Here is a 12562-nt window from a genome sequence, read left to right on the forward strand (position 1 = left end):
AGAGAGAGAGAGAGAGAGAGAGAGAGCATGTTGGTGAAAAAGTGGTGTTCATTTAGTTCTACTGCTTCATCATCTGATTTTCTACTACCAGTTTTAATTTTAATTGTCTTTGTTCCAAAATATGTTTTAATAATAGATAAAGCAAGTTCCCTCATCTTTTCAGAATTTATTATTTCTTGCTACTGTTTATTTTTCAGAAAAAAATTGGAAGCATTTTGTGAAGTTTCAGAAATAGTCCCACTGAGAGCTAGGTGTAATGGCACACACTTGTAATCCTAGCACTCGGGAGCCATGGCAGGAAGAATGGCATGAGTTTGAGGCCAGCCTGGACTACATAGTGAGTTCAAGGTCAGCCTGGACTACATGGCTAGAAAAAAAAAGTCCCCCTGAGTTTTTAATCAAAGTAAACCTGTTTTAAGTTTTAAGAGAAGTAACGTCTTAGTAATTCTCTTTCCATCCAGAAGAAAATGTGTCTCCATTTGTACTCAACTCTCTTTGTATTGCTCTGTAAAGTTTATAGATTCATACCTGTAGGCTCCATACATTTTTTAAAAAATTGTCCTAAGATTTTGTCTCATTCTATTGTAAACAGAATTTTACTCATTTTATCTTCTAACTACTTACTGTTGGGACATAAGAAAACTACTGATGTTTAAGTATCTTTTTTAATTCAACCACTTTCCATATCCTAATGAGTTTTTTGTTGATCCTCTTGGTTTTCAAGATAGATGATCGTATATCTCTAATAATGAAAATTTATTTTTCCTTTTTTGTTTTTCATATCATACTTGGTTGTCAGAATAATTTTAAATAATAATTAGTATGCTAGTCTGTCATGTTGCTTTTCCCCTGATTTAATAGAATGTTTGCCAGGATTACATTATTTTGTACAATATTTTTTGTTACTTATTGAGGTATTATTTGCATAGTAGAAACTACAGATATGTTAAGTGAGTTTTGGTTCAAATAACCTTCTAGAACATTCCCCATATCCCTGTCTAGTCATTCTTCCTACTTCAGAAGTATGTGCTCCTCTGATTTCTACCACCATAGGTTGGTTTTACCTGTTTTTCAGGTAACTGAATAAAATACTCATTTGAAAGAGAAATTTTTCAGTACATAATACATTTCTCTTATTCCAGACTCTTAGGAGTTTAAAATCATGTAGAGAAATTTGTTATTTCTAAAAAAATTATTCTTAAAATAATTACATATTGCATTTGGAAGTACCTATAATTTACACAGGAGAATTCAATATGAGCATGTTCTTCAGGTCCCCAGCTCTAACATGAACTCCCTGGGCTTCCCCTCCAGATGAGAGTCAGGAGAAACTGATGCTTCAAGATATCTGGTCTCCATCCATGGCTCCAGGCTCCCAAGACTTCAACCTGATATCAGGGTGCTTTCTTTAATTCAAATAGAAACACTTGTCTTCTGGAAATTGGGAATTAGTATCCTATCTTTACCTTTTTAAACATGTACCAGAAGGAGCATCCAGTGTGAAGACTGTGCATCTTTTGCACCAATTCCTGTCACCTGTCTGCTCCACACAGCAAATGTCTCTGCTGGAGAAAGTAGGAACTTTCTTGGACCCTATCTTACAATGTGTTGCTTTTTGCCTTGATTGCCAGGAAGCCTAAAGCTTACCTGAGCACCTCAGCACTGAGAAGTATCTAAGACATCTCAGTTTTTAGAATATGATTTTGGATTTATTTTCATTCTATTATCCAATTTTATGTGTGTGTTCACTTTAGAAAATCTCTAAGTCTTTTAAAAGTAGGAGAGTGCAGCTGGGAATAGTGGCACATCCCTGTAATCCCAGCATGATGGGAAGCTGAGGCAGGAGAATTACAGGTTTTAGCCCAGCTTTGGCATCTTAGCTATTTAGCAAGATCCTGTCTCAAAATAACCAACAAATAAATAAAAATTAGGAGATCTCTCTCTTTATATACACACACACATGTATCCACATATACACATACATGCAAACATCCCCACACACAGCATGATATGTAAACATTTTGAAGAGCAGTCTCAGGGGAAAGCAGACCTATTCATCTCTTCACCTTTATTTCCTTTTCCCCTATTGTCTCATGGCACATAACCCAGTGACTTGAGGCAAATGTCCTAATCATGTAGTCACTCCTATAGTATTACTCCCAGGAAGCTACCCAGATACAGTGCATGGCCAAATTGAGAGACAAAGAAGAACACTTCCAAAAATGAACAACAAATCCAAGAACACAAGAGATGGCCTAAGAAGTTAGTATACGAAGGATTTCCAGGGAAGTGACCCTGAGATCTAGGACCCTCAGAGGGGTCAGAAGGGCTATCCTTGAGCTGAATGTAGGAAAGGCAGGACATGGATCGGTGCTGTCCCCATTGGGTTCCCATGCTGGGGAGTCCTGGCGGTAGGACATTTCCAGTGTTCTGGCTTATATCTAGATATTCTTTCAAAGCCCCATGTGCTCATGATGGTGCTTTTAGGATGTGCCTGAATCTAGGGTATATGAATGTGGATTAAGGGTGTATGAATATGGAGTAAAGCTGTGATGATTAGATTCATCCCCTGAATCTAGCATTGTTGTGGGTGTGGGTGGTGCCAATAAATAGGCTTATAGACTGAATGCAATATAAGTAGAAAAGAAGGAAGACAGGCTCACTACCTTCCTGCCTGCCCTACCAGGGACTGTTTCTCCTCTGGTACTGTGCCTTGGATCCAGCCGACTAAAATAAACTTTTCCTTCTTTAACTTTGGGTGACAGCTATTTTATCCCAGCAATGAGAAAAAGTAAGACACCCTGGCACATGGGTTAACAGGTGCAAAAGAATCTTTGGGGCAGGAGAAGCTGGAGGCAAGCCTAAAATGGGTTATTTTACCAAAAAAAAAAATTTATGTAATAATGCATTTTAAAGTACAGGGTAATGCACATTGATTGTAGCTAGAGAAATGTTAGCAGACTTATAAAGGAAGAAGTTCTTATCTTTCCACCGTGAAGACATGCTGCTGGCAGCTAAGCATGCATTCTTTGCCGAAAAGGGAGGCCTGAGAGGAATCCTGAGGGACTAGAGGATGCTGGGCCAGAGTCCTGTACAGCAGAGAGCCTCCCAGGGCTACCAAGTAAGGGAGTGCACATGGAAACAAGTTTTTAGCAAGGTTGACCTGGCAGTGGTGTACAGAAAACTGTGTGAGGCTCAGGGTTTGGGTAGAAGGTGGTGAAGACCCTGCAGGACAGTTGGCCATTCTTGATTTGTTGGTTGGCTTTTCCCTGGAGAGGACCAAGGAAGGCTGGGAACTGCAGACCTGGTCCTGGTAAGCAGGAGGCTGTCTGAGAAGCACTGATCTAGTCAGAGTACTGATTAGCCTGCCTGGACCCTGTGCACTTGAGTCGATGTCAGTAGTAATATCCTGAGGCAGTTTGTCTGCCCTCAAGTGTGGAGCATTCTAATGCCCACAGTGGTCTGCTCTGTCCTGTGCCCAGCCATCCCTGCTTTCTGAAGCCCGGCTCAGTTATGTCAGCTGCCAAGCCCAGCTTTGGGAGAACACACTCCAAAACCCCCTGACCAGCATCTTTTGAGGGGCAGGGCTCTTCCTGAACAAAGAGAATTTCTAAGCTTGTGGCTCATTTCTGTCTTCTGATGCCACAGGTGTCTTTTCATGTGCAGTGCTGCTGCTGTCTTGTGCAGCACACTCCATGAGCTCATCTGCTCTGGTATGAAAGCCGCTCCCAACTGTCACCACACAATATGTTAAATATCTTCATCCACGTCTGCTATTATGCACTTAAAAGCTGATGGGCTTTGTATGTTTTGCTTGCCAAAACGACAGACTTTATTCTATGTGCTTCAGATCACTTCAATGCTGTCTTTGAAACATATCTCACACAGGTATTTTCTAATAGCCTAAGAGTTGTTAGGGAGTACTTCATGTTTTAGCTCATTTTCCTTTGGGCTCTTGCATATTGAGCTTCACATTAATAACGTGTGCTCCAATTTTAAAATGCGTCCAGGGAGACAGTGCCTGTCACAGGCATTTATAAAGGGAAGGCCGTCGCAATGGTGTGAGCCCAGGGAGGGCCAGGTGAGTTCTTCAGATCTCACTCCCAGTTAAGTCCCTGCTCTCAGGCAAGATGAGGAGGGGACAGGGAGCCCAGCATGGATCCCACATCCTCTATTGTCCTCACCTCCTGGAAGACTCGGCACAAGCCTGTCCTGCAAACTGACAGTCTCCCACACAAGTTTGTCTGTGGTGACCACTCAGTGCAGAATCCAAAGTGGTCCCATAGACTGTGGTCCCTAGAGGTGGGCCAGCTTCCATCCAAGGACAGCCATCATTCCAATAGCTTGCATAGTTTAATCTATCTCCAGCTGCTGGAGGGAATACACTGCCACCATCATGATAGGTCTCCCCACCAAGTCTTCCTTTTCCTAAGTTTCTGGCATGCTCAGCTCCCTCTGCTCTTCGTGGTCAGCCCAGGTCCAAGCCCCTAGAGAGCCACCTTTGGTGTCTTCGCCTACAGCTCTGGAGACTATAGTCCTTCATATGCAGATGGCTTGTTTCTGGGTTCTTTGACCATGTCCATTGGTGGTGGGTTTGGTGCTTTTCATTAATACCTCAGTTCTCTGCTTCTTAACTTTTAAGGCAAAAGCTTGGTACATTTTTAGCTCTAACTGTGTAGACTTTTGTTGTTTCTCTAAAGGCATTTACAACAGAAAAGGACAGTGAAGGACATCGGATTGTATTTTGACTGCCCTTTCTGGCTATTTTATTTGGGGTGGGAAATGTCTATCCACTTCCTACTCCCTCCCCCTGCCCACAGTCTCTGTATTTTCTAAGCCTCCTTTTTCTCAGGAATCTTCAGTAACATGTGACCTATCCCTGCCATGGTCTCAATCTCTTCTCCTACAGTTGCCACAAGCAGCGGTGACATGGCTTTTTTTTCATATTTGGCCTTGCACATTTCAAATATGTATCGTACCCTGATAGAGTTACTCATCTAGGGCCCTCACAGTCCATTGTAAGGGGATGGTCCATTCTGCAAATGCTATAATTCCATAGGCCCCTAAAGATTATGTTCCTTCCATTCTTTTGATAGTTTTGAAGCCAGAATTGTGCAGAAAATCACATTTAACGTTTATGGCAGTAGTTAATATTGTTCTCTCTCCCTCTCCCTTCCTCCTCCCTCTCTCTGTCTCCCTCTTTCTATCTCTCCCCACCCCCCCTTGTTTTTTAAGATAGGGTCTTTTTTAATTCAGGCTGGCTTTGAACTCACTATGTATCCCAGGCTAGCCTTGAACTTGCAGAGATTCTCTTGCCTCAGCCTCCCAGGTGCTGGGATTACAGGTGTGCACCGTCATGCCCAGCTGTGCTTCTCTTAGTGCCAAGGTGAGTTTTCACTGGGCTAAGGGTAGAGTTCCAAGCCGGTTGGTCTGTGTGCAGGGTCACACCCCTGCCTGGACAGGATGGCTTGCAGCTGCCCTATTCTCTGAGATCTACAGAGGCTGGGGCTGTGTGTCTCTGTTTGTGTGATGACAGTAATTTAAGGGCCTTTAATGTAGTGAAGCAGCATTGTTCATCCACCAGGCTAATTTGAACAGCTTATCCAGCAGAGCAGTAACCACGGGTTGAAGTCTCCTCAGAACTTAAAGCTAATTACACAAAGCCTTGAACAGCCATGGGAATGCTTTCTAAAATCACTTACACTACGAGCCTGTGCTTATTTCATTTCATTTTTTCTCATAATTTTCCAAATTTTTGCTAATGAGCTTATATTACTTTTTGTTATGTATATTATGTATACATACAAACATGCATACAAATTGCATAAATACAAAATATCACATAAAATTTACCATAGGTACTACTTTAATGATGGAAAAAACATGGTCTGGAAGGCAGTAGATAGTCCTCTGAGGAGTAGATCCAGGTTTTCCATGGCTTATGTAATTTTGGAGTTCTGATTAAGAAAAACAATACAAAATTGGAAGAACCCTGCTGGGACTTCAGCAAGGGCTGGAGCAGTCAAGGGACCAGAAGTTCCTAGGCTTGAATTTCATTAGGGCTGATGAGAACTAGGCTGTGACCGCTATGGCTGCTTATGGAGGAACCTTCCCTTGTTGCTGCTCCCTCCCAGAGGCAGGAGATCCCTAGCCGCTGGGATTCCCTGTCCTCCAGAGAGCCAGTATCCAAAATAAGCAAAGAGCTTAATTCTAGTTCTCAAATGGTTCTCAGCCTCCAGTTAGCATGGGCCTGGACACACACATGACAACTAAAATGCCCACATATGGTACCCATAAACACATGTCCCTGCATGCATATGTGTGTACACACACACACACACACACACACACACACACACCTGCCAATCTTTTGCAAAGTTCACAGAAACTTCTAGTGCTGGTTCCACTCAGAACCTCGTAACTTCCCCCTCTCCTGCTAAGAGTAACCATTTCACTTACAGGCCTTCCTTTTTATTATCAAGGGTTTTTTTGTTGTTGTTGTTACTATTTTAGGACAGCTTTAGGCTTATAGAATTATTGTGAAGGTGAAGTCCCCACCCAGCCCATAGCCAGTTTCCTCTGTTACTAGCCTCTGGTAGTAGTGTGACACATTTGCCACCCTAACAAACCACGCTGGCACATCATCATGAGATGAAGCCTTCTCCCTCCAGATGTCCTAGGTTTCTCCTGTCTTCTATCCTAGAATCCCTTCCAGGACCCACATGACACTTGGTCATAGCATCTCTTCAGTCTCCTCCCTACAGGACAGTTTCTCAAAGTCTCCTCCCTTGGGATGACATTGATAGTTTTGAGGACAGGTCCAATACTTCACAGCATTCTGCTTGGTTGGCCTGAGTCTGAGCGTTCTCTCCTGAGCAGATGGATTTGAAGGGAGACCAGGGGATAGAGTGCTATCCTCACCTGTCCCATCAGGGGCACACACTGTTCATGTGACTTACCATGGATGCTTTCAAACACAGAATCGTTTAATTTAATCATTGCCTGGGGCTAGCTCTCACTGTGTGGAATGTGCAGTGCTGTCCTGAGACAGGCAGTGTCCCATCTGCCATGGTGGTGCACCCACCCCTGTAATCCCACCCAGCACTCCAGGAGGCTAAGGCAGGAGGATCAAAACTTCAAACCCAGCCTTGGCAACTTAGTGACTTAGTGAGAATCTGTCTCAAAATAACAAAAGGGATGAAGATGTAGCTGAGTGTGAAGGTCCTGGGTTCAGTCCCTATCTTCAGTGTCTAGAAAGGCAAGCTGGTTAATGGAAGGGAGCCTCTGATTAGCATCATACTTCCTCTCCTGATGACATGGAGAAGGGCTTTGTGAGCACTGGCCCAGGAGAATGGCCCAGCTTCTATGACCAAGCCCTGAATTTCCTAGCTTTTAATCCTCAGCAGCAGAGAGACGCATAACAGACATGGCTGGGTTTATCAGGAAGTTTCTACCTACTACATTAATAGTGGAAGGAGAAACCATGAGCTTAGAGTCAGTCATTTCTCCTGTGCAAATGAAGACAGTCGCATCCACTCAGAGTCACTGCAAAGGCTGGATGTACACACATAAGCCCTCAGCAGGACCTAGAATGCAGCAGGTGCTTTTGCTGAACAGATGGGTGTCGAGTTCCTGCTCTCTGTCAGGCACTGTTCCAACCGCAAGGGTCAAATAGTGAACATAGTAGATCCTACTGAGGTCTATCTGGTGAATAGTTATGATTATAATCATCTAATATTTACATTTTGAGAGATACAATATGAAAATAGTTGTAGCAAAGCTGCAGTGGAATTAGAATTAGAAAAATAATAAATTATATGCACTTTAATTCTCCCACTTAATTCTGTAGCCTGTGGGAAGTAGCCTTGTTTTAATGAAGCAATATTCATACTTTTTCATATAAAATACAAGGTGTACCATGAATGAAATTATGTTTTTTATCAACCAAATGGACAATTAAGACCATTATAAATTATCAATGCTGGCAATGTTGTGACAAAATAGTCACTATTTAAGAACCTTTTATTATAAAAGGTACTAAATAGATACAGAAATGTCTTCAACAGCCATTAACATTTTTTACCACTTATTTCATTTATCTTTCCCTTTTTTTTGCTAAAGTGTTTTAAAAGAAATTCTAGATGTTATGTTATTTCATTCCTAAGTGATTCAGTAAGCAACTAAAAAAAATCACACCCAACAAAATCAGTGGTAATCCTTAATATTGTCTAATGCTCTCAGTTTGATTTCCCTAATTATCTGACAAAAAATTTTTTTACACTTACTTTGCTGGCATTTAGAGCTAAACATGATCTATCCATTGTATTGTTGTCTCATCTCTGGTGTCTCTTAATCAGCAAAACCCCCACCAACCTGCACTCCCCCACCTGGACAGAGGCAATGACCTTTCTCTTAAGAGGGTCCCTCACCCTAGACTGGAATCATAGTGTTATTGAATTGGTCCTGCATATTTATTGCCTGGAGACCAGATGTGACTCACATTCAGTCTCAGATTTGTTTGTTTCCTTATAGAGTGTATTAGTGCATGTATGTGTGTGCACATGCATGTGTGTGTATGCACATGCGTGTGTACATGTATGTATGTGGAGGCACATCCTCAGCATTGTGTGAGACCTCACATTCTACTTTTGGTGATGCTAAGGTTGATCCAAGAGTCTATGAACTAACAATCTGGAAAGTTTGGGGAGAAGTTATTTGCATCTCCATGAGCCTTGGTTTTCCCAATTGTATGGAGGAAAGTGCTCCCAAACTTGTACCACTATGCAGATGTCAGGTTTTAATAATGACAATCCTTTTATCAATTAGGAGAAATTTTCCTTCAAAATCATTCTCGATCAAAATTTTCCTTCCTCACGTACCATTAATTGAGAAAATGGTAATGTTCTTTTTTATCAGAATAAGCTTCTAATACATTTCTGAAGGTTAGAAACCACCGATCTTACAGACAGCAGAGAGTAAGGAGTGATTAAGTCCTCTCAGGCTTTGAACCATGCACTGGGGGTGAGATGAGCAGTGCCCCTCTCTGCGATAGAGGTTTGTTTAGCAGGCTGGCTGGAGAAGTCCAAAAGTCCTCATCTCCTAGATCAGAAGCACAAGAGGAGCTCTAAAGGGGAGGAAAGAGATATTGAAACTTTTATGGGATGGTTTCCTTCATCAAAAGATTCTCCTATGTCCCAGCCCCCTAGACAAGAATTGTGTCACATTCTTTTGTGAGGGCTGGCTGGAAGAAGAGTCTTTTAAAAGGCTTCTGCTTATTGATTGTCAAGAACAGACTTCTATTTAAATTTTAACAGTTCTCAGCAAGCTTGCAATTCTGAAGCTTGTGAACAGGCAAGTCCTTCCCAAAGCACTTTTTTTTTCTTTGGTACAAATCAGAGTGCCCATGAGATGGATCAGGTTCATTTGTATTAGTTTTCAGTTTAATCTCTCTTCCTGCTGGATCTTTTATCTTCTAGTAGGGAAGAAAAAAGAATAAATAAAGAATTCTATAGATGCAACCAGAGGACTGAGCAGAGCCTGAAACACAGAGGAGATTAATAGGCCCTGTTGTCAAATCAAACTGGTCAACAGACCCTGCAACTTGGGTTATGGGCTTTCAAGAGCTGTTTACACTCTGAATGAACAAATGGCTGAGGGTCACAGGGGGCAGAGGGTGGGAGGGTAGCACTGAGGACAGAAAAAGCAGTGTCAATGTGGCTTTGTGTTGCTATAGCAGAGTATCTGTGGCTAGATAATCTATACCAAGAAGAGGTTTGCTTGGCTCCTGTTTCTAGTGGTTGGAAAGTCCAAGTAGCTTGATGTGGCATCTGATGAGGGACTTAGCCATGTCACAACATGGCAGGAAAGGAGAAGGGAAAGTGGGTACAGGTAGTGAGACCAAGGGGAGGTACCAAATTCCTTTGTAGTCACCTGCTCTTGAGGTAACCAGTCCCGTCCTGCAAGCATGAGAACTGTCTCCTGCAAGGAAAGCATTAATCTCTCTTAAAAGCCCCGGTCTTCTCAAAGGCACCATATCCCAACACCGCCTGCCAGCTTCAAAGGGAAAGTTGGTGGGGACACCATATTCAAACCATACTAAGTAGTAACCTGAGGGTCTCCGTGCCCCCACTCATGGCCTGGAAATCCTTACAGTCAGCTGGTCATGACAACTGTCCTTTTGACTTTGTCCCTTCCTGCACCGACTCACTCACTGACCAGGTGAGTCCATCCTTCCAAATCCTGAAGGAAGAGGGGTGAAAGGTAAGTTCTGTATCTGTCTCGGCTTCTGTAGTAAACACTACAAGAGTAAACAAGAGTGGCACTCTTGGATGAGAATGTTCAAGGGGAGGTTTTAGAGAACATTTACAGAGCTATGGGTGTAGGAACCACAGTGACCTGTGGCTCATGGCCTCACAACTGGCTCGACCCTTGGGACACAGAAACCAGGGGAGTCGCAGAACTCTGAAAGGTTGTGTAGAGCTGCCACCTTGAAAAGTGCAAGACACATGGATGGAAGACATGGCAAGTCCAAGGCATCTTCTCAGGCGGCAGGGTAGAGCTTTGAGCCTACCCTCCTCCTGGTCTTCCAGGGGAGGCCAACACATACATCTCTACCCCACCCCAGCAGTCCTTTTGGCTGCAGGCAAGGCCTCTCAGTATTGACACAAGCAGTTGTGGGAGTTCTGTGGCATTCTCTCCATTTTCTCACCTATTTTAAGTTTTAATTCATGGTAAAATACACATAACAAAATTTACCACCTCAGCCATTTCTGTGAGTATAGTGTTGTCAAGGAGATTCATGTTATTATGTTATCATTACCAACATCCATCTTCAGTACTCTTTCCATGTAGTAAAAGTGAAATTCTTCACCCATTTCATAGCATTTTTCCATCATTGGAACACAGTGCTTGATACTTATAACTTAAATGAGAAGATGTTTATTATAGCTCACCGTTTCAGCCCATGCCCGGCTGACTCCAACACAGAAATAGGATAACAGAGGAGCACAGTGGACAAAAAGCTACTCACCTCATGGCAGCCAGAGAAGGAAGGTGCCGGGGAGAAAAATATACCCTTCTGGGTCACACCCCAGTGATCTGCCTCTTCCCATCAGGCCCCACTCTCCCCAGGGTAATCATGATAGTGGGTACTCAGTCATCGGTGGGTTCATTAGTAGTGCTTTATGATCCAGTTGCCTTCCAAAAGCCCCACTTGTGAGCATTGAGCCTTTTGGGGACATTTTAGATCTAAGCCATGAAAACCCATGAAACAGTAACTCCTTATTTCCCCCTCCCCAGAACCCCTTCTGCTGTCTGTGAATTAGAAGAATCACATAGTGATTGTGACTGACTTATCTCACTTAGATTATGTCCTTAAAGTTTATTTGTGCTGTAGCATGCATCAGAATTCCCTTCTTTTTTTAATCTGAAAAATACTCCCTTGCATGGATGTATGCATTTTGTTTATCCATTCATCCATCAGCAGCAGATAACTAAGTGGCTTTCTCTTTTTAGCTGCTGTGGATGATGCTACTGTGAATTTGGTGTGCAAATGTCTCTTTGAAATCCTGCTTTTATTTTGGGGGGGCATATATTCATAAGTAGAATGACTAAATGATGTGGTGATTCTATTTCTGTTTTTTTAAGAACCACCATACTGTTTTCCATAACAGCTTCACCATTTTACATTCCCATCAATGGTATACAAATCCTCACTGGCACCTGTTATTTTCTAATTTGTTTGATAATAATCTTCCTAATGATTTGATACAGTATGTCATTGTGGTTCTGACTTGTCCCAAACTTTTACAAAAATTCAAAGTCAAACTGCAAGTGGAAAAGCTCATAGCCATTTGCATCATTACCAACATGTAGTCTCTGTGTTTTTCTTGCCATGCACCAGTTGTCTTTGAAAGGAAGGCTACCAAAAAAAGAAAAAAAGAAAACGCCTGTAATCCCAGCACTTGGGAACCTGAGGCAGGAGGATCGCTGTGAGTTCGAGACCATCCTGGGCTACATAGTGAGTTCCAGGTCAGTCTCAACTACATAGTGAGACCCTGTCTCAAAAAAACAAAACAAAACAAAAACAAAAATGGAAAGGAAGACTATTTCCATAGAAAAGCACGTTGGCCAGGGAGGCCCTGCTCCATCAGCCACATGGTGTTAAGGAAGGCTCTCTTGCCCTCTGTGGTGACAAGCAGCCCTCACCTGTAAGGGAGCTCTCCTGAAAAACCAGGTTACCATGAGCTGCTCAATGTAGAGAGGAAGATCTCAGACTCCAGCATGAAGAGAAGTGGGTGGGTCTTTCCATAGCTCACTGGAGGTGAGCACAATGTGTTTTTAAAGGAAACATAAAGAAAGGGGGTCCTCATCAACTGTGATTACCCATGTCACTGGAAAGCTAGAGCCAAGAACACAAAATTGCCCAGCTGGTGGTGAAGACTGCATTCCCAGAAAGCCAATTTTGGAAGCTGCTTTATTTGAAATAATTAAAAAGATTCAGTCTTTATAGTCCAACTGGCATCATGCTTCAGCACAGTTTAACTTGTGTTAAAGAATCACT

The 12562-nt window shown here is 42.6% G+C and overlaps 1 protein-coding gene across 2 annotated transcripts in view; it reads left to right on the forward strand.

Annotated features, from left to right (window-relative positions):
• Sdk1 (sidekick cell adhesion molecule 1) overlaps positions 1 to 12562 on the forward strand; it is a 551006-nt gene that overhangs the window by 348249 nt on the left and 190195 nt on the right. The gene's annotated exons all lie outside the window — the stretch shown is intronic.

The sequence above is a fragment of the Fukomys damarensis genome, unplaced genomic scaffold (genome assembly GCF_012274545.1).
Source record: "Fukomys damarensis isolate Sample0158 unplaced genomic scaffold, DMR_v1.0_HiC HiC_scaffold_17, whole genome shotgun sequence".
NCBI lineage: Eukaryota > Metazoa > Chordata > Mammalia > Rodentia > Bathyergidae > Fukomys > Fukomys damarensis.